General features: G+C 48.2%; 1 protein-coding gene and 1 long non-coding RNA gene across 4 annotated transcripts in view; one reads left to right on the forward strand and one right to left on the reverse strand.

Annotated features, from left to right (window-relative positions):
* The window catches only part of TBC1D32 (TBC1 domain family member 32), a 940,667-nt gene extending 936,789 nt beyond the window's left edge, over nt 1–3,878 (reverse strand). Inside the window, exon 1 of one of the 2 annotated variants that reach the window (XM_078648467.1) lies at nt 3,720–3,878. The gene's annotated coding sequence lies outside the window, so the exon portion shown is untranslated. The remainder of the gene's footprint in view (nt 1–3,719) is intronic. The other variant, XM_078648468.1, reaches the window with a different exon arrangement.
* LOC144763146 (uncharacterized) overlaps nt 3,169–22,042 on the forward strand; it is a 257,891-nt gene continuing 239,017 nt past the window's right edge. The window contains exon 1 of one of the 2 annotated variants that reach the window (XR_013596167.1): nt 3,169–3,211. This is a non-coding gene — a long non-coding RNA (uncharacterized LOC144763146). Of the gene's footprint in view, nt 3,212–4,099; nt 4,178–22,042 lie in introns of those variants that run through there. The other variant, XR_013596166.1, reaches the window with a different exon arrangement.

A 22,042-nucleotide genomic window follows, 5' to 3' on the forward strand; every position in this document is an offset into this window, starting at 1 on the left:
ATCAGTGCTCTGTTGCCAACCTCAGAGTCACAAAAATGGAGAGACTTAGGACGTACTTGCTAACAGCATCTGTGAATCAAATTGAAAGATCTTAAAGGTTTTTGTCACGTGCAATGGAAGCTTGGGTATCTTAATCTGGAGATAGTATTGTGAGATGCCAAAGCAAAAGCGAAGATAAAAAAAATGAACAGACCCCTGCTTGGAAACCCTCAACCTCACCTGTAGAGTATCACAAGACTCATCACTCAACCGAGCCCTCTTCAACACACATATGATCCCGTTCACAAGTATCAACTGCTTCCATGGGATCAAAGTCTTTACCTATGCTGATGACACAGCTGATACACTCCCTCTCCAACAAAACAGCCAAACAAATGTATCCACCTCCATGACAGAAGTCACCGCCTGGATGAAAAACAACTTTCTCAAACTAAAGACCGACAAGACAGAAGTGGTGATCTTAGGCAGAAGCTTGACTACACCTGGGTGGCCGGCAGAACTCAGAACCCACATCCACCCAATCCACCCACACCAAGATTCTCTTTATAAATACTGATAATCAACTCATCATGAATGCCCAAATTAACACCGTTTCGGCTTCCTGCGTTCACACAATGAAGATGCTGGAACCCACATCTGCCGAACCATTAACGAAGCACCCATCACAAGCAAACTTGCCTATGGGAATCCCCTCTAGGACAGAATTCACACACAACTGACTAGGTGACTTCAAACCATACATAACTCAGCATCCAGGAACACACTTAACATACAACGCTGCATGCACATAACTCCTCACTTCAGACAGCTTCACTGGTTTCCCATACGGATACGAGTTCTGCTCAGACTCCTCAGTCACACCTAAAAAGCAGTACACAACACAAGCCCAGCTTACCTCAACAAACCACATCAGATTCCACAACCTCACCAGACACCTCTTATTGCCGCATTCCTACTCCCACACAACTCATGTCTATAAAGAACCAGATCCAGCAGTCAGACCTTCTTGTAGAATGGTATTAAGTATATTGAGGATGTAACATGGTATTATGTTCTTTAAATATGTCTTTCTACTGTTAGAATGTACAATGGGACGATGCTTTTTCTTAGGGATTCTAGAGTGTTAGCACTTGGCAAGCACTTGTGCTGCGGTGTAGGGAAGCAGTCTTTGTTCTCTTATTGGATTAAAGATCAACTTCAAGTCACTGGAGCTTCGTGTATTATTCTGCCTGGAGTCCATACTACATTTTGTTGGCAATGAGCGGTGCTGGATTTTCGTTGTGGACCCATCAACAGCAGTCCTGTCAAGTATCACGCATCAGGTGTGACGCTCATGCATTTCAGTGCGGTGTTCTGCATCACCGCACTGAAATGCATTGTCACGCATTTGCCACCACCTGCCAGTGTGTGCCACCAACAGCCCTCACCAGCTCTCTGTGCTTCAGTTCTCCCAAGAGACGTGCACCGGTTGCTGGGCTAGTTCCTAAATAGTTAAACCACCATCTGCGCTTAGCTCTGGAGTGGCTGAGAGCATTACATTGTATCAACGCACTCTGCCCCAGCTGCCTGCTGTGTTGCCTGGCAATAATGTGCAATATCTGGCTGCGGCGCGGCGAGAGGCCGCTTACACAAAGTGCTGTCAGTCATGGCACACCATGGGGGCCGGGATTAATCCGGATGGCAGGTAGAGTGCCGCCATGTTCGGAGTCTCTATCTCATGGCCGCCTGCTGCGCAAGAGGCATGACGATCGCATCGCGGCGGGCGGCCGTTGGCGCAAAACACTGGCACTGCAGCCGGCTCACAGTCAGGCTGGCCATCGTCGCAATAAGCAAGGCTGGATATTAGATAGATTTGGCGAGTGAACCCGTGCGGCCGCTGCCAGTCATGGTGCTGTCAGTGTAGGGTGACCAGGATTTTAAAGCAAAAAAAGGGACATTTCACAAAAATAGAAGAAGGACTATAATTTTACGTCAAGCGAGCGCACAAAATGACAGCGCTCCTCAGCAGAGAATTACAAAACAGGCAGTAAGAACATACATAAAATGCTATTTTTAAACCCAGTAGCTCTCCTGTGAATTAAATTACTTTCTTGTAACATCTGCTAACTATCCCTGCTTTGTAAAACATAAAAAACACTTCCTCCTGTTTTTAGTCGACCCTCTCCAAAAACCAGGACATGAGCTAAATTTCTCGAAATCTGCCCGGACAGCTGGTGAAAAACGGGGACCGTCCAGGCAAATCCGGGACGCCTGGTCACCCTACATTAGTGGAGTTTACAGTTTTGGACTGCGGCAGACCGGATGTAACGGCGGGCGTTCACTCAAGTAAGTGTTAGGGCGTAAATCAGGCCTCCAGGCTCTCAGCTTTCCCTTGCTGCACTGCTTTAGGGCCCAGTCATCCGCACCATGCACAGGGAGGAGAACCGTTAGCCATCAGGCAGTGATTGCATTACTGAAGGAGGAGGAGGGGATTTGTGAGACACCAAATGCCACCTCTAAATGTATTCCCCTGTTTAGAAGTGAAAGAAATTTTAGACCAGTCACCACCTTTGCTCGAGACAGTAAAACTGTAGTATACAAAAAGGGGCTGAGCTGTTCCTAGGGATAATGAATGTACGTGTCACCCTGGTGTTTCTGGATGCTGTAAGGTTTAGTGGGGCATCCATTTTGTTGGATGTAATGCCCTCACACACCCTTTCAGGGTGTGCAAAGGCTGGCTAAGGCATCTCTGTTTTAGTAGCTCAGCTAACTTGCTTTGGCTATTAATAAGTAATACGAATGCTTTGATTGTTCTAAGCTACCTGCATCCCTGGCCTGAAGTGTACTGAGTCTGAGAATTGTGGAGTCACACATTCTGACTCAGCCTGCTTTTCAGTTGCCTGCTGTTAGTGCACTTTAGTTAAATGACTGCTTAGAGTTTCTTGTTGCTCAAATGGGTGCAATTTTTTTTTATATTTATATGTTTCCCTCATCTTCATCGCGTGATAGAGTCCGCGATAAAGTGTCACTCATAGTTGTTGAATTGTCACTCATAATTTCACTGCCATTATGAAAATGTCACACATAGCATTCTGAAACCTTGGCCGCTATGACTGCGGGAAGTGAGTTGGTCACTTATCGCCAGAGAAGGCGCGTTCACTCTTAATTACAATTGCCATGGTTCAGGAGCAGCCTGGGACAAGTTCCGGTCGGCGCAGCTTGTGAACAACAAGTAAGTAACCCCCCCACCCCTTCTGACAGTACACAACAGTGTCAGACTCGTGTTAAGTTTGGCAGCGCTACTTGCAGGTGGGGTGGGCGGATGCAGTGCTCACAAGACCTGACCATTGTTTGTGAGCATTCCGTATGTGACATTTGGGAAAGTAAAAACAGATAAGGGTGGCGGGCGATAAACGGTCCCTTGTTCAAGGTGCAGCTTGGCAATGGGTGGGTTTCGGCTGTGCAACAAGCAGAATAAATGCATAGTCGGTATAATGCTTGCCAAGTGAGTTTACTAGATACACCAGGGTGTGATGAGCCGTTTCAGGACTAGGGACGGATCACTTACTGATGGGCTTCATTCCAATATTAAGACATTGCCGCTCCCCCGCTGTCTTTGTGCTGCATCTACATCACTTGTTCAAAGTCTCTATACGCTACGAGGTGAGCAAAAACTTCAAGAAATAATGTTTACTTCATTTAAGCGACAGCATCGTTTTAAAATAAACGGTAGTGCTTACCATTGACGTGTGCTTGCGCTTTGGATATCAGTGCGGCTCACACTTTGGCAGCTGAATCCTCGCCGTATCAGGGAGTTACCAGTTTCTTTCAAATCCTTTCTCGTACGGGGGCTTGTGTCCTAGATTCTTAATAACACGCGTAGTTCCGGGTTCATCTCTAGGCAACAGGCGTGCTGACGTGCATCCTAGATGTAGTGTGCCCTAATCCCTCTGGAAAACACACGTAAAGCGCATTTCTTTGGCTGCCATTTTCATAGATTGGGCTGCTTTCTATTGCCGCGATCATTTTCCACGACGTTCTTCTTGCAGTTGGTGCCGCATTTTGGTGACAGGCTCACTCATTTGATAGGCACACTGCAAATCCTACTATTTTACTTATAAAGTTTTATCTGCTTATTCGTAATCGTTTCTGTGACTGGCACACAATTGCCGGTTAATCCTGATAGAAGAAGGAAATTGTAACGTTTTATTTATTATATTGTTGTTCTTTGTTGTTTTTAGTGCAGTTTGACGGGTTTGTCAATGGTATTTGCTTTATGTTCCTGCATTGAGTCTTTATTTGGAGTGAAGTATTATAATTCTGTCTTTGTTTTAGTATGTTAGCATTTTACATTATGTCCAGCATCTCAAGTAATGCTATGAGTGACATTTTCATAATTTCAGTGTAATTATGAGTGACATTTCAACGACTATGAGCGACACTGTCTCGCTAGCAAAATCAAGCAGTAAAAGACGAGGGAATCATATAAATGTCAGAAATTACATTTATTTGGACATAGCTGCTAATGCTCAGATTGCTTATGTGTAACATTGTCATAGATTCAGTGAATTTACAAAAGACATTTAACAACTAAATGCATGACAGTTAGAGCTACACTTCTTGTGGCCAAATCATGCAATGAAGTCCATGCAAACAGACAAATTTCAGAAATCACACACATTTCACCAATAAGAAAGTCGAACTCAGTAGCAGGTGCTTTTAAAGAAATTATTTATTTTTTAAATAATCAGCACCCTCCAGCCCAACCTCAGCTTCAGGTGTGGATGAACCACTAAAATCAAAGGGTTCTCTGTGACAAAAGCAGCAACCCACCGAGCTATCTCCATATAATACAGTTCATTACAATACAATATGCTGTTATACTTTCTTTGCAGTATGCATATAAGCTTTCTGCTCTACTAAATAGTGAATGAAAACAGTCATGAGACAAAACTCTGACAGCTCTCTAGCAGGGATATTAATTATCTGCCTTACTCTGACTAAGCAAGTGTCACAGTGCCGGAAAAAATAAAGGCTGCTGCTTGTAGTACCACTGTCAATTAAGGATATTAAACCCTTTAACTAAACTAGCAGTTTTGGTGATTTATTAGTGCAGACTAAACTTTGAGATGGCCTGCATTTACAGCACAAACAGACAACTTTTTACAATGTGATATGTTGTGCTGGAGGCCACCCTCCCCATTCTCTTAATAAACATTTTGAATTTCATCAGTGAATTATTAAATTAGTATCTAACTTACCTTGTGTGGTCTCTTAATAGTCAAAATGAGCCGCTGAGAGGAGCTGCCTGAGTGTCACAGCGGAGATCGTTAGCCTGTCTCTTCTTAAGAGAGTCAGGCAGACAGCTGTGCTGCAGTCTACATCTGTGCCCCTGCTCTCACTATGAGTTGGTCTCTGACGGGCTGGACAGCAGGGCACAGCAACAGTATGTGCCCAGGTCATGAGGAGGTGAACATGTGATCGATTGTTGAACACCGGCTTCCTCCTTTAACTCAGGGACATGCAGCAAAGCGTGCAGGGGAACAGCAATTAATTCATCTGTGCCTTGGGGCCCATGGCAGGCAGGACATGAAACATCCCGTCACACAGACTGGGACAACCGAAGGAGGACATGACAAGGCCCGGGACCATCTACTAACAGTAGTTGTGGTGCTAGTTTCTTTGGCATAAGAAAATCTTCGTTCCCTCCATGAGCAATTATTGCATTTGGTAAGTATGCGCCCCGGCAGAGTTTAAGACGAGCAACAGTATGCTGTGTCTCTCCTTGATCCTTTGTCCTTGCACGGACCCTCCCCTCCCGTAGAGAGAAGTTGTCACACCAACCTTGGGGGGGCGAGGGGGGGTGGGTCGGAGGGGGCGTGGGGAATGGGAAATGAATCCTCTCGGCTTTTCTTCCTCTCTGCCCCATGCTTATGCTGAGTCAGCCCTGAGTGCCTCTCAACGGTCCACGATCTCCTGACTGCAGCAGGGCCCTCTCCCTCAGTGCCCTCGAGTTAGGCAGCCCCGGCTGCTCTGAAATAAAAATGCCGGCGGGCGGCATTGCCTTTCTTTAGTTCTTGGGCCTGTCCTGTGACCTGGCTGCAGGCAGGACAGGTCTGAAGTGCGAATAGCAGTGTGGTGTGAGCGAGCGCGGCCAGGGCCCGCAAAACTCACACTGTGCAAGGTGACGACGAACCAGTTAACTGCAGCTCATCAAACATAAATTCACGCGATGTTAGCAGGACGTGTGACATCACATCCTTGCGGCGCTACGGCCAGTCTGAGATTGTCACTCAGCCCAGCGGCGCCGCGGAGATCATATAGATACATTGTAAAGCATTTACTGAGTGCCACTGTGAGTCGAAGAGAGTCGGCTCAGCTGCTGGAACTGCTCGATGCCTGTGAGAGCAGTCAGCCAGGCACTGGAGCTTGCAGCTACTACTGTTTGTGGTGTGCTTTGTGTGACAGCTGAGACTACGGCATTATGCGTGACAATGCATTTCAGTGCGGTGATGCAGATCGCCGCACTGAAATGCATGAGTGTCACACCTGTTGCGTGACACTTGGCAGGACTGTGTGCAACTACTGCTGGAGCAAGGATTCAAGAAAATGAAACTTATTTTATTTTATTTTTATTTATTTTATTTATTATGAAGCTTATAAAGCGCGCGACTACCCCCGGCGGGGGTGTCCTGGCGCTACAGACTGCAAGCAGGAGAGAAATGAACTGGTTATGAGATGGTAAACAACCAGGTTTTCAGTTTTCTTCGGAACAAAGGCTCCGAGTCAATGAACCTAAGATCAAGAGGGAGGCTGTTCCAAAGTTTAGCTGTTACTACGCTGAAAGCTCTGCCACCACTCCTGGCACGACAGAATCTGGGTACCACCAGGAGGCGCAGGCTGTTCAATCTCAGGGATCTGACAGAATGGGACAGTTTAAGTCTTTTTCTCAAGTATCCAGGGCCTAGCCCATTGAGGGCACGGAAGGCAAGGATCAAAGCTTTGAACTGGATGCGACGGGCAATGGGAAGCCAATGCAACTTCTTCCGGTATGAAGCAACCGAGCGGCGAATAGGAATATTGCCAATCAGTCTCGCCGCAGCATTTTGAACTATTTGCAGACGGTCAATTTGGTACAGGGGGGCGACCGCATAAAGACTATTGGCATAATCTAAATGCGATGTAATTAGGGCATGAACAATGGTTTTGCGGGAGTCCAAAGGGAGGTAAGGGAAGATCTTCCTGATCATACGTAATTTGCCGAAGCAAGCTGCTGTGGCCTTGTTGATTTGTGATTTGCAGGACAGTGCATTATCAAATTGAAAGCCCAGGTTTCATGCTGTCTGGACTGGGACCGGAGGAGGATTCAGTACAGTTGGCCACCATTGGATAGCAGGCAGCACGGTTTTCTGATTAAAAAACAAAACCTCCGTTTTGTCGGTGTTCAATTTAAGGTGGTTAGAGGTCATCCAGGAGCAGATATTGCTGAGGCAGTGGCGAAAATTGATGAAATTGGTGTCAGAGTGATCTCTAAATGAAAACACAAGCTGAGTATCATCAGCGTAAGAGATCACTCTGACCCCCCAAGATTCCACCACATTTGCCAATGGAGCCAGGTATACATTAAAAAATAGGGGGCTCAAGGCAGAGCCCTGAGGCACTCCGCAGAAAAGAGGTTTACCATCTGATTCAAAAGGTCGTAGAAAGACCTTCTGGGTCCGACCTGTGAGGAAAGATCTGATCCAGGTCAGCACAGTACCTCCGATTCCCACCTGCCCCAGCCGGTTCAACAGTATCTCATGAGATACTGTATCGAAAGCGGCGGATAGGAACTTGCTCGTAGCAATCCCTCATTAATAGTACTAATCATTAGAAATGGAAAAGAAAATTAAATTAATAATGGGCACAACATTTACATATGGGAAGAGAGCTTTACGCATGCTTAAATAACAAAGAATAAAATGCAACGTGACTAAAGCCCACTTTAAACTGGAAAACGCTTTGGTGCATGTGCGAACTAGTTTTGCTTAGATAGTAACGTGACTAACTTGTTTTGAGAGGGAAAACTCTCACGCAAGCGCAAGAACAATCAACATGAAGTCTTGAGGCACCGTATGCCCGGCATATGCTTGTTTGAAATTAAAAGAGAGCCATTGCTGCTAATGCTTCTGCTTAAATAAAACAGTATTAGTATGGGCTAGAGTAGAAGTGGGTGAACAGTGAAAATCATATATTTGAAAAATTAACATCTGTTTATGATTCCTTTATTAATAGTGTACGTTTGGGCCTATTGTTATGCATAATGAAAGAAAGATGGCGGCGAGATGGAGGCAAGCTACGCATGCGCAGTGAAGTCATGATGTGACCCGCTGACCGTGTAGCTGAACGGCTGCCAAGATTCGAGGACAAGAGTTGTGTGAAAATTATTCTTGACTGTAGAACTGCATTTGAAAATGTTATTTGATTTGCAACATTAGATATATGGAATGAAGTAGAGTTAAGTCATGAATGAGCTAAAGGGGAAGGATTTGTCGAACAAAAGAGGATTATGAAAAAGAAATATGTCTGGCCGGAGGCAGCGGTACAAAGACTCGCGGCTTTAGGCCTGGCGTGGCTGCACTCATCCCAGCCCCGGAAAAGCCCCACCCCACACAGCCGGCGGACGAACACCAAGGTGAGACCGGGGAGGGGAAGATCACTGGTGATCACTCCGTTCCCTCCCTCCCTCTCCAACATATGCATTACGCATAGCGACAGGGACAGCAAAACACCTGTATAGTGCCCGGGAAAGTGTCAGCCAGGCGGGAGACTGCACCACATGTGTGGCCCATCCCTGAGGGAGCGAGGAGTGCAGGCAGGACATTACAGTACAGTACGGGCAAGTGCGACACAGGAGCAGGGAAGACCGGGGTATCTGGCATTGACTAAGCCACATTACAAAGGGCGCCAAACTGAGTGCCTACCACTACTGAGACAGCTGGGATTCACACAGTGCACGAGAAAGTGGCAGCCAGGCGGGAGACTATAACATATATATGGCCCTTCCCTGAGGGTGCGAGGGGTGCAGACAGGACTCTACAGTGTGCACAGGCAAACGTGACACAGGAGCAAGGAAGACCGGGCGTGTCCGGTGCGGAATACGCCACGTTGGAAAGGGCGCAGAACTGAGCGCCAGCCACTGCGAACTCCATTGTCATCCATAGATAGAGCAATCCTGGCGGAGGTGACCTAGAGGAATTGGCGGGTGGCAACATAGGAGCGGACCTCTGACGGGGGCTGTGAGGAAGCATCCAACAAATAGAGACAGGCACGGTGCATCTCCAGCAGACACCGAAGAGATAGCGGGGATGTCTCCGCATGCCGGGGTGCAATTAATAAGAACACTCCGCTCACGTTCTCCCAACCCGGCATACGATTTCCTACCTGATAGCCCACGCTCGCGCTCACCTCGAAATCCCTCAAGCAGCCGATTAGGCGCTGCTCCCACTAACTTCGTCCCCCATCTTGGGTGAGTCAGAGGGCGAGCAGACTAATTACTCGGCCCTCCCACCTTGACCACCACTATAAAATGTCCCCCTCTCCCCAGAAGCGCAGCGGACGAGCGCAGCGGGCGCGCCGGATGCGCGCCGAAGGTGCGCCGAAGGTAAGCCCGTCTGCGCCCGTCCGTGCCAGGCCGGGCCCTAGGGCCAGCCATGTTGGCCATACCATCTCATACTCGTCACAATCCCTTAGAGAGTTGCAGCATCCTTATGCCGCGCCGTCCCCTAACACCATCAGGCGCATACACACAGCCGGTCTAATGCGCCCTGCCCCTCATTCTTTCTGCGGACGCAAACCTTCAGCTAAACCGACCAGGAGCGACACTTCCATCAGGGTGACATATCTGAACACCCGCTCTCTAGTAAAACACCACGACGACATCTACATCCTGCTGTCCACTAACAATCCCGACATACTTCTGCTCACGGAAATATGGCTAACTGCAGAGTCTCTCCCAGATATTCTGGCGGCCCTCTCCCCTGATTACTACATTCTCCACGCCGACCGCCCTGGTGACCGGCCCGGGGGTGGGGTGGCAGCCATCATCTCTAAGCGCCTGAACTCTATCTCTTCATACTCCCTCCCCCTCCCTGAGGTGGACAACTTGCTTATTAGCCTAGAAACTGACGCCGGTGCCCTCACGCTCCTCCTCTTATACCGGCCCCCACACCCTATGCCATCCTTCTCCACCATCATGAGTGAACAGCTGTCCAATCTATTAACACAGCACTCTAGTCTCGCCCTTTTCGGCAACTTGAACTACTGGTTCAATGACACCAACGCCAGTCCTCATGCTATCGAGCTCTTCGAAACTCTCAATAGCTTGAATCTGACCCAACAGGTCACCTCACCCACTCATATCAAGGGCCATATCCTCGACCAGATCTGGACCCATAATCTGGCTCTGTCCCAGCCAGCTATATCCCCTTGCGTATGGTCAGACCATTACCTAGTCGACACCACCATCACTGTCGTCGGCAGGACTCATGCCCCTCTGATGGCTGGTGGCTCCTCACGAAAATGGAGCACATATGACTCCCAGGGCTTTCTCGCGACCCTGGCCGACACCCGCCCAGTCATCAACTCCACAGACAACATTGACGCAATAGAAAGTGATATCGGCTCCTGGCTGAAGACGGCCAGTGACCAGTTCGCCCCCTAACTAAATTCCCCCGTACTAGGCATCACAACTCCCACAGATGGTTCTCTGATGACCTTAAGCAACACAAACTGAAAGTGCGCCAGCTGGAACGGATCTGGAGACGTGATTACTCCAACTCAGTCAGACTGTCTTACACGGCTGCGCACAGAGAATACAAAACTGCCATCACCCTAGCCAAATCGGTACACTTCTCCAATAGACTCTTGTCAGCGGTCAACAAATCAAAAGAGGTGTTCAAAATCATGAATGAACTCACCACAGACGACAGAACCCTCCCAGCCCAGACCCCCACCCAAGAGACATGCGATGCTCTCAACCTCTTTTTTGTGGAAAAGATCATAAAAATCAAGAACTCTATTCCCCCTCCACCCCAGTCACATCCCTCGGACACCTCCCCTAATAACCCCCTGACCCTTACTACACTCCCTGCCCTCAACCCCACTTCGTTAGCGGAACTCGCTACCCGGGTCAAATCAGGCTCCCCCAATGACTGCTGTCTGCCATCGGTCTTGCGGAACATCTGCCTCAACCTACCCGACTGCATCTTACCCCTGCTGAATGGCTCACTCAGCAGCGGTATTGTCCCTAGATCTCTCAAAGAGGCCATTCTAGTGCCCCTCCTCAAGAAACCTGGCGCTGACCCCGCGGAACAATCCAATTATCGCCCCATCTCCCTCCTCCCTTATTTTTCCAAATTAATGGAGGTCCACGTCACTCGATGCCTTTCAAATTTTATTGAAACCTCCTGCCACCTTGAGCCCAACCAAACCGGCTTCAGACCTGCCCACTCTACTGAGGCCGTCATTCTGGCAGTCCTGGACACACTGAGGAGTAACGCGGATGCGGCGATTCCCCAAGCCCTCGTACTCCTGGATCTGTCTGCCGCGTTCAACACGGTGGACCATAACATCCTCCTCCACCGTGTCGGTCAGGCAGGCATCCAGGGTACTGCTCTTAAGTGGATCGAGTCCTTCCTGACTGGAAGAACTCAGGCCGTTCGTCTGGGCCCTTATACAGCGGCAAAAACTCCCACGACCTGTGGAGTCCCCCAAGACTCCTCCCTCTCGCCACTGCTGTTCAACCTGTACCTCCGGCCCTTGATTCACTCACTTCAGAACACCGTCATGATCCACATCCAACACTGGATGAACCTGAATCAACTGAAGCTAAATCCTGGGAAACCGAGCTCCTTCTCCCTGGATCCAGCCTTGCTCACTGGGGCCCGCAGTTCTGGCCCTCTGAGCTAAGTCCCCCCCCAGTCCCGGTCAAATCAGTAAAAAGTCTAGGTGTGATTATCGACACCGAACTATCCCTCAAAGCTCAAGTGGGTGCTGTCATCTCCTCCTGTATGCACCAGCTCCGGAAGATCCGCAAAGTCAGCCACCTACTGCCACCCGCCGCACTAACACAGGTTGTCATCTCTCTGGTACTATCCCGTTTGGACTTCTCCAACTCCCTTTACTACGGTCTCCCACAATCACTGCTGCACCGCCTACAGGTTGTTCAGAACCAGGCGGCCCGCCTCATCCATAAAAATCCCAAATGGCAATCGGCAAAACCCCTGCTTCACAGACTGCACTGGCTACCAATAGGTGAAAGGGCAGCCTTCAAGGTGGGCTGCCTTACATTCAAAGCCCTCCACTGCACCGGTCCCGTGTTTCTCAAATCTCTAATCATCCCACATCGACCAACGCGCAACCTCCAATCAGCTTATCTTTATCTGCTAGTCACCCCCAGATCTAAAACCAACAAATTTGGTGGCCGCCGCTTCTCCCACCTGGCTCCCGGTCTCTGGAATCCCCTCCCTCTTTCCATCAAATCCAGCCCTTCCCTTCTTAATTTCAGAAAATCGCTCAAAACTCACCTCTTCCCCCCCCCTTGGTTAAACTCCGTCCCCCATACCTCACCCTCACTCACTCTGTCTCCAAGCGCCAGGAAACCTTTGGTGTCAGTGCGCTATACAAGCTTCATTTAACATAACATAACATAACAATAATTGTACAGCTGTGACGCTGCGCCGGTCCAGACGACTCCTCCGCATCACCATGACGAAACCAAAGACTGGAACGACCCCCATCCAGATCAACAAAATGGACAAATACGCAGTACCACAACAGTTTATGACAGAGTAAATGAAGAGGCCACCCCAGCGGCAGAGCCTTCGCTGAGCTCAATAATGGCAGCAATACAAGCAGTTGGAACTAATCTGAAGACCAAAATCGACAAGGACACGATCGAAATGAATCTTATGCGGGCTGATATGGGGAAGAAGTCTGAAAGAGTTACTGCCACGGAAGAAAATATAGGCGACCTGCAAGACACCACTCGTGAATTGGAGAAAAAGGTAAAAAAAACTGGTACATCAACATAAGGAAATGGCACTGCACCTGGATGATCAAGAAGGACGAGCCCGTCGTAACAACATACGAGTGGTGGGGGTGCCTGAGGGGGCGGAAGGGCCCATCGTAGACCTCTTCCTAAAAGACCTTATCCTTAATCAACTTAAGCCCAAGAGACTCTCTCTGTTATTTTCCATCGAAAGGGCGCACAGAGCTCCAATCCCGAAGCCACGGCCTGGTGCACCACCTCGCACTATTATTGCTCGTATCTTGAACTTCCGTGACCGAGATGCAATCCTGTAAGCAGCCAGAGTGAAAGGAGATCTTCCCTACGATAACTCGACGATCAGATTCTTCCCGGATTTTACATTGAAAGTGCAGAGAGACCGTCGTTCCTTTGAGGGCGTTAGGCGGGTGCTCAGAGACAGAGGTATAAAGTATATGATGTTCTTCCCAGATAAATTGAAGGTACTAGATGGAGAAAAATCATGGTTCTTCACGACACCGGTCAACGCCCAGCGATGGCTTGATGAGGGGCCGGCCACGTCCCAACGCTGCAGAGAAGGCACAGCCAATAGAAGTGCCAATGCCTATACCAAAGACACAGATCGCAGACCCAAATATAGGCGACGCTCACTGTCAAGATCCAAAGTCATATATATCCTACATACCCGGGGTATCTCCTGAACTCTAAGCTCAAGAAAGCCTTAGTCAGGGCAACTGCGCACTACTTTTAGGATTAGGAAGCGTCAGTTTCTTCCCCAGTTACGTTGTGGGAAGCATGCAAGCCAGCAATAAGAGGTCACGCTATATCACAAATCGAGGGACATAAGAAGAGGGAGAAACAAGATTTAGAAAAAATGGAGCATGAGATAGAACGATTGGAATCGCAGCAGATCACAAACCCTACAGAAGGGATCGATCACCCTCTGCGCATTAAAAGACAGGAATACAGTGAAAGTCTTCGGAATGCCGCCCTATCCCGCATGAAAGCCACTCAACACCGGATCTACGAATCCAGAGAAAAAGTGGGCAAGCTCCTCACATGGCTTGATAAAAAGGAAAAATTACATAAATGGATAGCACAGATTAAAACAGATAAGGGCGTAACTACAACAAACCCACAACTCATAGTGGACACACTCTTTAATCAATGTGGAGGGGAGAATATTAGCAAAAACACTGGTGCTTCGACTCGCCCCATACCTCTCCAAACTGATTCATCCGGATCAGTCCGGTTTCATGCTCGGTAGGAACACCGCACTAAATTTAAGGAGGCGCCTACACGGCGAACTGAGCAGAAAACACACTATACTGGCAGACACAGCAGTCCTGTCACTGGATGCAAAGATGGCCTTTGATTCGGTGGAATGTGCCTTCCTATTTGCGGTACTCCAACACCTGGGATTTGGGCCAAAATTTTGCTTGTGGATACACTTACTCTACACCGACCCCATTGCGCACGTAGTAGTGAATGGTCTTATATCAAAGGAAATCACTCTGGGCAGAGGGACAAGAAATGGCTGTCCACTGTCACCCCTACTATTTGCATTAGCTTTGGAGCCACTGGCGACCTGGATACGGTGAGACCCTATGATACGTGGATTAAAGTGGAGGGAGGAATGGGAAGATCGTATATCCCTCTATTTTTTTTAAACAAATTTTTATTCGTTTTATGCAGTCATCATACACTTTCACAATGAATAACATCCAGCAATGTGGGCTAGTCCCGGCAATAGTCTTCCCTGTACCCTTACTGTTATCGTAAACAACCCTGCTATGGTAGCATATTCTGGAAACAATTTATCAATGACTTGAAACCCAAGACCACCTCTCCTTCAGGAAGCCACTCAAGACCTGGCTGTTCGAGCAGTAGCGGACCCCCCCAGCGTCTTGAGACCCCCCGGGTGAGTAGCGCGCTATACAAATTTCTTGATTGATTGATTGATTGATTGAAACTGCCAGTCATACATGCTACAAAATACCCCCATCCGTCATTCCTCCCCCCCTCTACCCCCTCACAGGTGCGTGTCCCCTCACTGCAATGTTCATCTTGTGCTAGATATCAGTGATAAATGACCTTACCTCTCTAGACACCTGTACTCGCTCGGGCACCCCCCATTACTACGTTAATCCACCTCTTGCTCTTCATCTCTCTGCTAGTCCTGTAGTGCCTGCAGTAGTGCTTCCCATGCTGCCGCTGCCTCTATTGCCTTTTCGTTGTTAAGCCGTCTTGCTTGCTGGTACCTAATCGTGCTCTCGCTACTGGCCCACTTTAAAAACTCCGCCTTCCACCTCCTGCTACTAGGTCCCTCTCTCGCCTTCCAATGCCTTGTTATTTCTCTTTTTGCTAATATTAATCCCATATCCACCAACTTGCTAGTTACCTTGGTTTTAGATGTGTGAGGAAACCAGTGCAAAACGCTTGTGGCCATATCAAAATCCAATTGCCGCTCCGTGGTGGTTTTCAAAATATCACCCACCTCCTCCCAATAGTTTCCGATCCCGGGGCATGACCATAGTATGTGCTCCAGTTCCACTCCCGTCCTCGCACATCAAGGGCACGCTGCCTCCTCTACCCTAAAATATTTCCTGATTTTCCCTGGTGTCAAATATGCCCTATGAAGTGTATAGAAAATGCACTAGTTGGAATCTCGCATTCCTCCTGCTCTTCCACGGTCTACGCACTATTTGTGCCCATGCGGGCCTCCGGAATAAGTTTCCCTATGTCTGCTTCCCATTTTCCTCTCAGGGTATCCAGTGGGGCTAGCCCCTCAGTTATCTTTCTGGAATAGAGGCAGGTGACCGCCTTAAAGGTCCCAGCTGCCATCATGGTGTACTGACACACCAATGTTGTCCTAGGTTCCGCTAGTCCTTCTCGCCAGTGCGCCTGTATGGCCCTTGTCAGTGCTGTATGTATAAGAAATCCTCCCCTAGGAAGGTCATATCGTTCCTGTAGGGCCTGATAGGGCAATAATACTCCATCCTTGTAAAGATCTCCAATTACTTGGATCCCTGCAGTGTCCCGTCTGTAATGGTGCCCAATCGCTGCCCTGAGGTAGCGCTGTTACCATTCCCAGTGGAAGTTCAGGCACATAGGGATGCAAAACCTCTGCTCTTCGCTGGGATCTATTCCAGCACAGTCTCAAAGTTTTTTCTTCCATAGAAAGATCTTTAAGGTCCAGCCTTTGCTGCATAACTATGAAAGACAGGATGTGGCATGGGATACCTGTACCTCCCCGCTGTTCGGGCCCTCTAAACTCCTGCGCCACAGCCTGCGTCAATACTTGTAATTGGGCCACCAGATAGTACAGCTCGAAATCAGGGACCGCTAGACCCCCCCTCCGCCTTGGGTCTAATTAATGTTGGCTGTGCCACTCTCCGTCTACCAGAACCCCAAAGAAATCCCACTACGAGTGACTTTAGTGTCTTAAACACCGAGCACGGGATCCATAGCGGTAACGTTCTAAAAAAGTAGAGTAGCCGAGGAAGCGCTATCATCTTCAAAAGGGCTATTCGGCCCGTCACCGACAGCGGGAGAGCAGCCCAGAAGGTCATGCTGTCCTTTAGTGCTCTAACGCACCGTCCCACATTTCCCTCCAGCATATCAGAGGCTCCGTGGTAGACATACACTCCTAGGTACACCAAACAAGTCGGTTCCCACCGTACTTCCCTACGTGTAATGGGCTGGTTCTCTCCATGCTTCATTGGAAAAAGGCATGTTTTTGTCCAATTAACTCGTAGCCCTGATATGTCTCCGAACTCCGAAAGCAACTTCGCTGCACCTTCCAGTGCCCTCCTTGCATTCTCGAAAAATAGCAACAGGTCATCGGCATACAATGAAATACATTGCTGGTCTCCCCTATACCATAAGCCGTCATAGTCCTTGCCCATTCTAGCCCTCGCTGCCAACGGTTCCATAGCTAGATCGAACAACAAGGGGGAAAGCGAGCACCCCTGTCTCGTTCCTCGTGCTACCAGGTATTGAGGTAAGATCAACGAGCCCACTCGCACCTTGGCCACGGCAGATGTGTACAACACTTTCGTCCACAGCACAAAGTCAGACCCCAGGCCAAAACGTACCATCGTCTTATATAAATATAGCCATTCTAAGCTATCAAAGGCTTTCTCAATGTCGACAGATAGCACCATTGGGTGTTGCGCCCTCGGTTGCTTCTCCCCCATTATTCGCACCAACGTCCTAACATTTGTGGATGTGTTCCTAGTAGGGATAAACCCTGCTTGGTCGTCATGGATTAGCGCAGTCATATGCTTTAAGAGGCGGGTCGCCAAAATTCTGTTCAATATCTTATAATCGGTGGTCAACATTGATAACGGTCGGTAAGAGGCCGTGCTTTTTCCGTCCCAACCAGGCTTCTGGAGTGGGATCACCAAAGCCTCGCGCATAGAAGAAGGCAGTCGACCCAACTCTTTCGCTTCCCTGTATATCTCCACGAGCCTTGAAGAACCAGGCCTTTAATGGCCTAGCGGCGCAGGGCACGCCTAAATCTCCGAGTTCACCTGCCTTGTTGTACAGAGACACAGGACACTCTGTTAAGCATAGAAAACAAGATTTATTAGATTCAGCTATGCACAGTTATCCTAGAAGTACACCAATGGTATGTTCTCAGGAGACTGCCCCTTTACTCCGTGGCTCACAGTCTTTTATATTCTTTTTACACCTGCATAAAAACACTCCCAATGCGCAAAATTCTAACCAATGAAAAGATGTGTTTTTTAAGAAAAACAAGACGTCACATGATTAAATTATCTACCTCTTAGGTCATGTTTTGACTAACCCCACAAGTAATTTGGTAATGTTGTCCCTAGGTTAATCAACAGTGGTAGACATGTTTGTGTATTGCAGAAGGCCACCTTGCAAGGCAGAATAAGGCGGGGAGAAGGACAATGAAAACCAACAGATGGTTTGAAACAAGGATTAGTGAGTCGGGAAAAGAATATTGGAGGCCACCAGGTAGTTTGGACGAGGATTAGTGAGTCGGGGAAATAATTCTGGAGGCTAACAGATACTTTAAACAAGGTTTTAGTTGAGATTAGTCAATCAGACTGGTTCCCGGAATCGACTTTACTGCAAGGATAGAGGGGTTATCTGACACGTAATGGTACAAAGGGCAAGAGTCTTCAGTACGCCGGGCTGCCTGAGTGAGGGCAACACAAAATGGCGGTGAAACACAAAATGGAGTAGGAATCGAATTTCCTCAGACCCTCCTTTTGCCATTACGCAGGCAATATGTAAACTCATGTTAATCTGAGTCTATTTCAATAGCCATAATGTCTTTAAGCTGTTGTTGCGACATCATACTTATGTTCTCTGTTTCCTGAATTGGTCTTGGGACACACATGGTAGCGACAAAGCCGCAGATAGCGGGGCCACGTTGTAGACAGAGACAACATGTAAAGACGATGGCCAAAATTGCTCCCATGAAAGTCAGTATCTTCCATCCCCATGTGGACAGGAATCCCCAAAACCATCCCATCAGAGACAAACTTCCTTCGTCCTGGTGGATGGACTCAGCAATGTGGTGTAATTTAGAGATGGCCTGGTATACTGTAGATGCGTTATCAGGTATGTAAACGCAACAACTTGATCCGATCAATTTACAGACTCCACCACGGTCTGCAAGAATGATGTCTAACACCATTCTGTTCTGTAATGTCATAAGGCGATCCGCCTGAAGCTCGGCAGTGATGTTACCCAGCGCTCTGACAGTTTCATTTATTGTTGCTTCAACTACTCGAATGAGATGCCTGATGTTTCTGCTATTGGCCATAGGGCCCCAAAATGGGAGGAATCCTTTGAGGAAGTCACCTTCCTCTTGTCCTGCTGTGTCCTTTTGATCAAAGACACCTCTCTTGTACTTATTTTTATGATGTCCTGAAGGAGCGTGTGTAAAAAGTTCAATCGGGTCGGGGACAATCGATATTTGCCCGGCGGTATTGCCTCTGTGACCCTCCAGTTATTTAAATCAATGAAGAGGCAGGCGCTGGAGACTGGAAAGCAGGAAACAAGGTTTTTTATTCTCTCCGGAGGAGAACACAACGAAACGGACAGAAGGTATCGTTCTGAGGTGCTCTAACTGTATTCCTGAGGCCTGGCCTCTTATACACACATTTATGACTTTATTGTAGATTACACATACATGTTAAAGCTTTGATGTACGGAAAAGACATTCTCGGAACTCCCCTTTGGGCCCGTTCCCACACACATTTACAGTTGAAGTCCCCACCCTAGTCACAACAGGTGATGAGCATCGCGCAGCTGGATAATCCGCCGATTCACGGAATGTGGGGGGTTTGATCGGATCTCATGGGGTGGGGGCTTTGATCAACCCGGGGATTCTTTGATGGGGGAAGCTTTCTATTGTACGGGGAGGGGCAAAGATGGTATCGGCAGAGCTGGGTGTCGGCCTGGGAACGGGGAAGACAAAACGGGCACACGGGGAAAAAGGGGGTTTGCATCTAAGGGCCGGAGATCATGAAAGGGAAGCAGGGAGGTGTCGCGCTGGGAACAGGATGAAGGCCTGGGGCAGAGCAGCGCCGAAGAGGGGTTTATGACTCAAGGCAGGTGCAAGCAGGGGGTGGTCAGCGTGCAGGCTTAGCGAAGGCAAAGGGCTGTGTCAGGGGCCAGCGGCATGCAAAAGGGTTCGTTCTGATCGGGGCATCTTAAAATGGCGGGCGCGCACGACAAAAGTGTGGCATCAGGGGAAGAGGCAAGATGGCGCAGATAATGTTCACCAAAACGTACTAATTTTCAACAGTCCTCCCTTTAACATATTCAAGACATCTTGCTGGTTCATTTTCTACTTGGTTCTACTGTGGTGGGCATGGGAGAAAGAAAACGGTAGGAACCCTAGATGAAAAAAGTTGTAAACAATACATTTTAACATTTCTAGTTTTTAGGAGGTGGGCCTATTTGATAAACTTTGATACACTTGTTCAGCAGGAAAGTCATAGGAATGTAATACAAAAAATGGTTCTGTAGTGAGCAGCAAGTACATATCATAACGTGAACTGGCAGGTTAATACATATTTCAGATTCGGCTTGGAGCAGGATCAATACAATGGCGGCTGGGAGAGAAATGAGGCATAGAAAAACGGTGATTGAGGATGTCAAATGTTCGAAGTTTTACGAGTTCTCATTGTTCTTTGTGGTCTTTCGTTGGCGCTGTTGAGCACCGGCGGTGGAGCTACAAGTCCAGCTCTGTTCTAAGTTCTGCGTTGCAGGGCACGACCCTTTCCTCGCGTTTCTGGTCGGAAAGGTCCTTTTCGCCCTGTGTCCTTTGAGGTGATTGTCAGAAAGTTCGGATGGAAGAAGAGCGTACAAAACAGTCCATAGGGTAGGTCAGAGGGAAAGGGGGATGGAGCAAGGCCAAATTAGGAACAAACTAGGGGAACGAGAGACTTCAAATAGGCGGGCGTGTGACCGAATTCAGAGAGCGGGGACTTGTCGACAGGCATTGGACATCGAGCAGGGGCATCGGGTCGACCCTTTCTTCTCATGTTGTCGAAAACAGTGCCTCGTCCTGCAGCTCTTTTCAGTCGTGGTCTCGCCTTGGCTAATGTCGCAGGTGTTCCTTAGTCTGCAGTCGGGCCTCGTGCTCCCACATCCGGTCCTTTTCTCCTCCAACAGCGGTACCCTTAAACAAGTTTGAAAAGACAGTCTTTAGAAAATTTGCAGATGAAGATAATCAAAAAGTCTATTTCTCTCCCAGCTCCAGGCAAAGAATGAAAAATGCCCGTTATTTTAGTGTTCACAACTGGCATATGAATGACCGGTGACGGGTTCTGTTGGATTTACTATGACTTTCCTTCATAATTATTTATTACAGGCATGGCAGTTCATCTGATGGTAACCCACCCTTGTGAGACAAATCTGGCGAAGATATGCCGTTCTCTAGAGTTTTACATTTACAAAAGGGTGCAGTGAGTCGTCAACATGGTACTACACAGGTATTTTGCTGAGAGACGAACATGGCTAAACATTTCCTTTCTATCGGTGCATCCTGTTTTGCAACTACTGCGGGGTTCATTTCGATGATTTCTTTACCTTGAACTAGTCTGTTAACCTTGTAAAACATCATTCTGGGTCCTACGTAACCTTTTACAGCCCGATTACTTAATTAGGAAGGACAGGGGTTTTATGGGAAACAACCAGGGACATATACAGGGGAGGTAACGGGGGTGGTCACTTTTCCGGTTTGGGTATTGCGACAATTCGGGGAGGGGAGGGTCGCGTATTCTGAGGTCCTTGTCTTATACTATAGGAGCCGTTGACATGTAGTTCCCTTATTTTCGGGTCAGATTAGGGAACCTCTGTCGTTTTACCTGTCCTTTCCCTTACGGCCCAACCTGGGTTCATTGACTTCTAGCGGAAAAGGAGAGGTAATGACGCGGTCTCAGGGTGATTGTATTAAAGACAAGTTTTTGTGCAAATACTGGCGGTATTTGAAGCCAATTAGGTGGGGTGCTAGGGGTTGCAGTCTGCCAATTTCGGGGCTAACCACGAGGGAGAGAGAGAGAGAGAGAGAGTGCAACGGCAGGCTAAATAGTACACGTGCAACAGAGAGGGTGGCAGTGTATTCAAGAAAGGCTATTTAGTGCATTACACAGTAAAGGGCATTCACGAGTCTGCGTTAGAATCTTGTAATCATGCAGTTTGAGCATTAGACAGGGTAGAGGGGACGTGCCTTGAGAAAAAGGAAAGAAGAAAGGAGGTACCATGTTGTCGCACTTTCTCGCATTCTCGGTCCTTCGACCAGTTGGGCCAACGCCTCAGTCACACATACACACATTCCCTCATAGTTTCGCATCATACGTGACATGGGTTCATTCGTCCGGTCTGGTTTAAGGGTGATCACTTTTTATCAGGTTGTGCTAATTTTTCGGGTTTGTTCGGTACGTGAGTAGTCTGCAGGCGTGCTTAGACACCACCTTGCGGCGCTAGTCCGCTTCGTGTATTAGACGTGGCAAGGCTTCAGATCTTCGCCACACCTCGGCTGTA

The sequence above is a fragment of the Lissotriton helveticus genome, chromosome 6 (genome assembly GCF_964261635.1).
Source record: "Lissotriton helveticus chromosome 6, aLisHel1.1, whole genome shotgun sequence".
In the NCBI taxonomy this organism is placed as follows: Eukaryota; Metazoa; Chordata; class Amphibia; order Caudata; family Salamandridae; genus Lissotriton; species Lissotriton helveticus.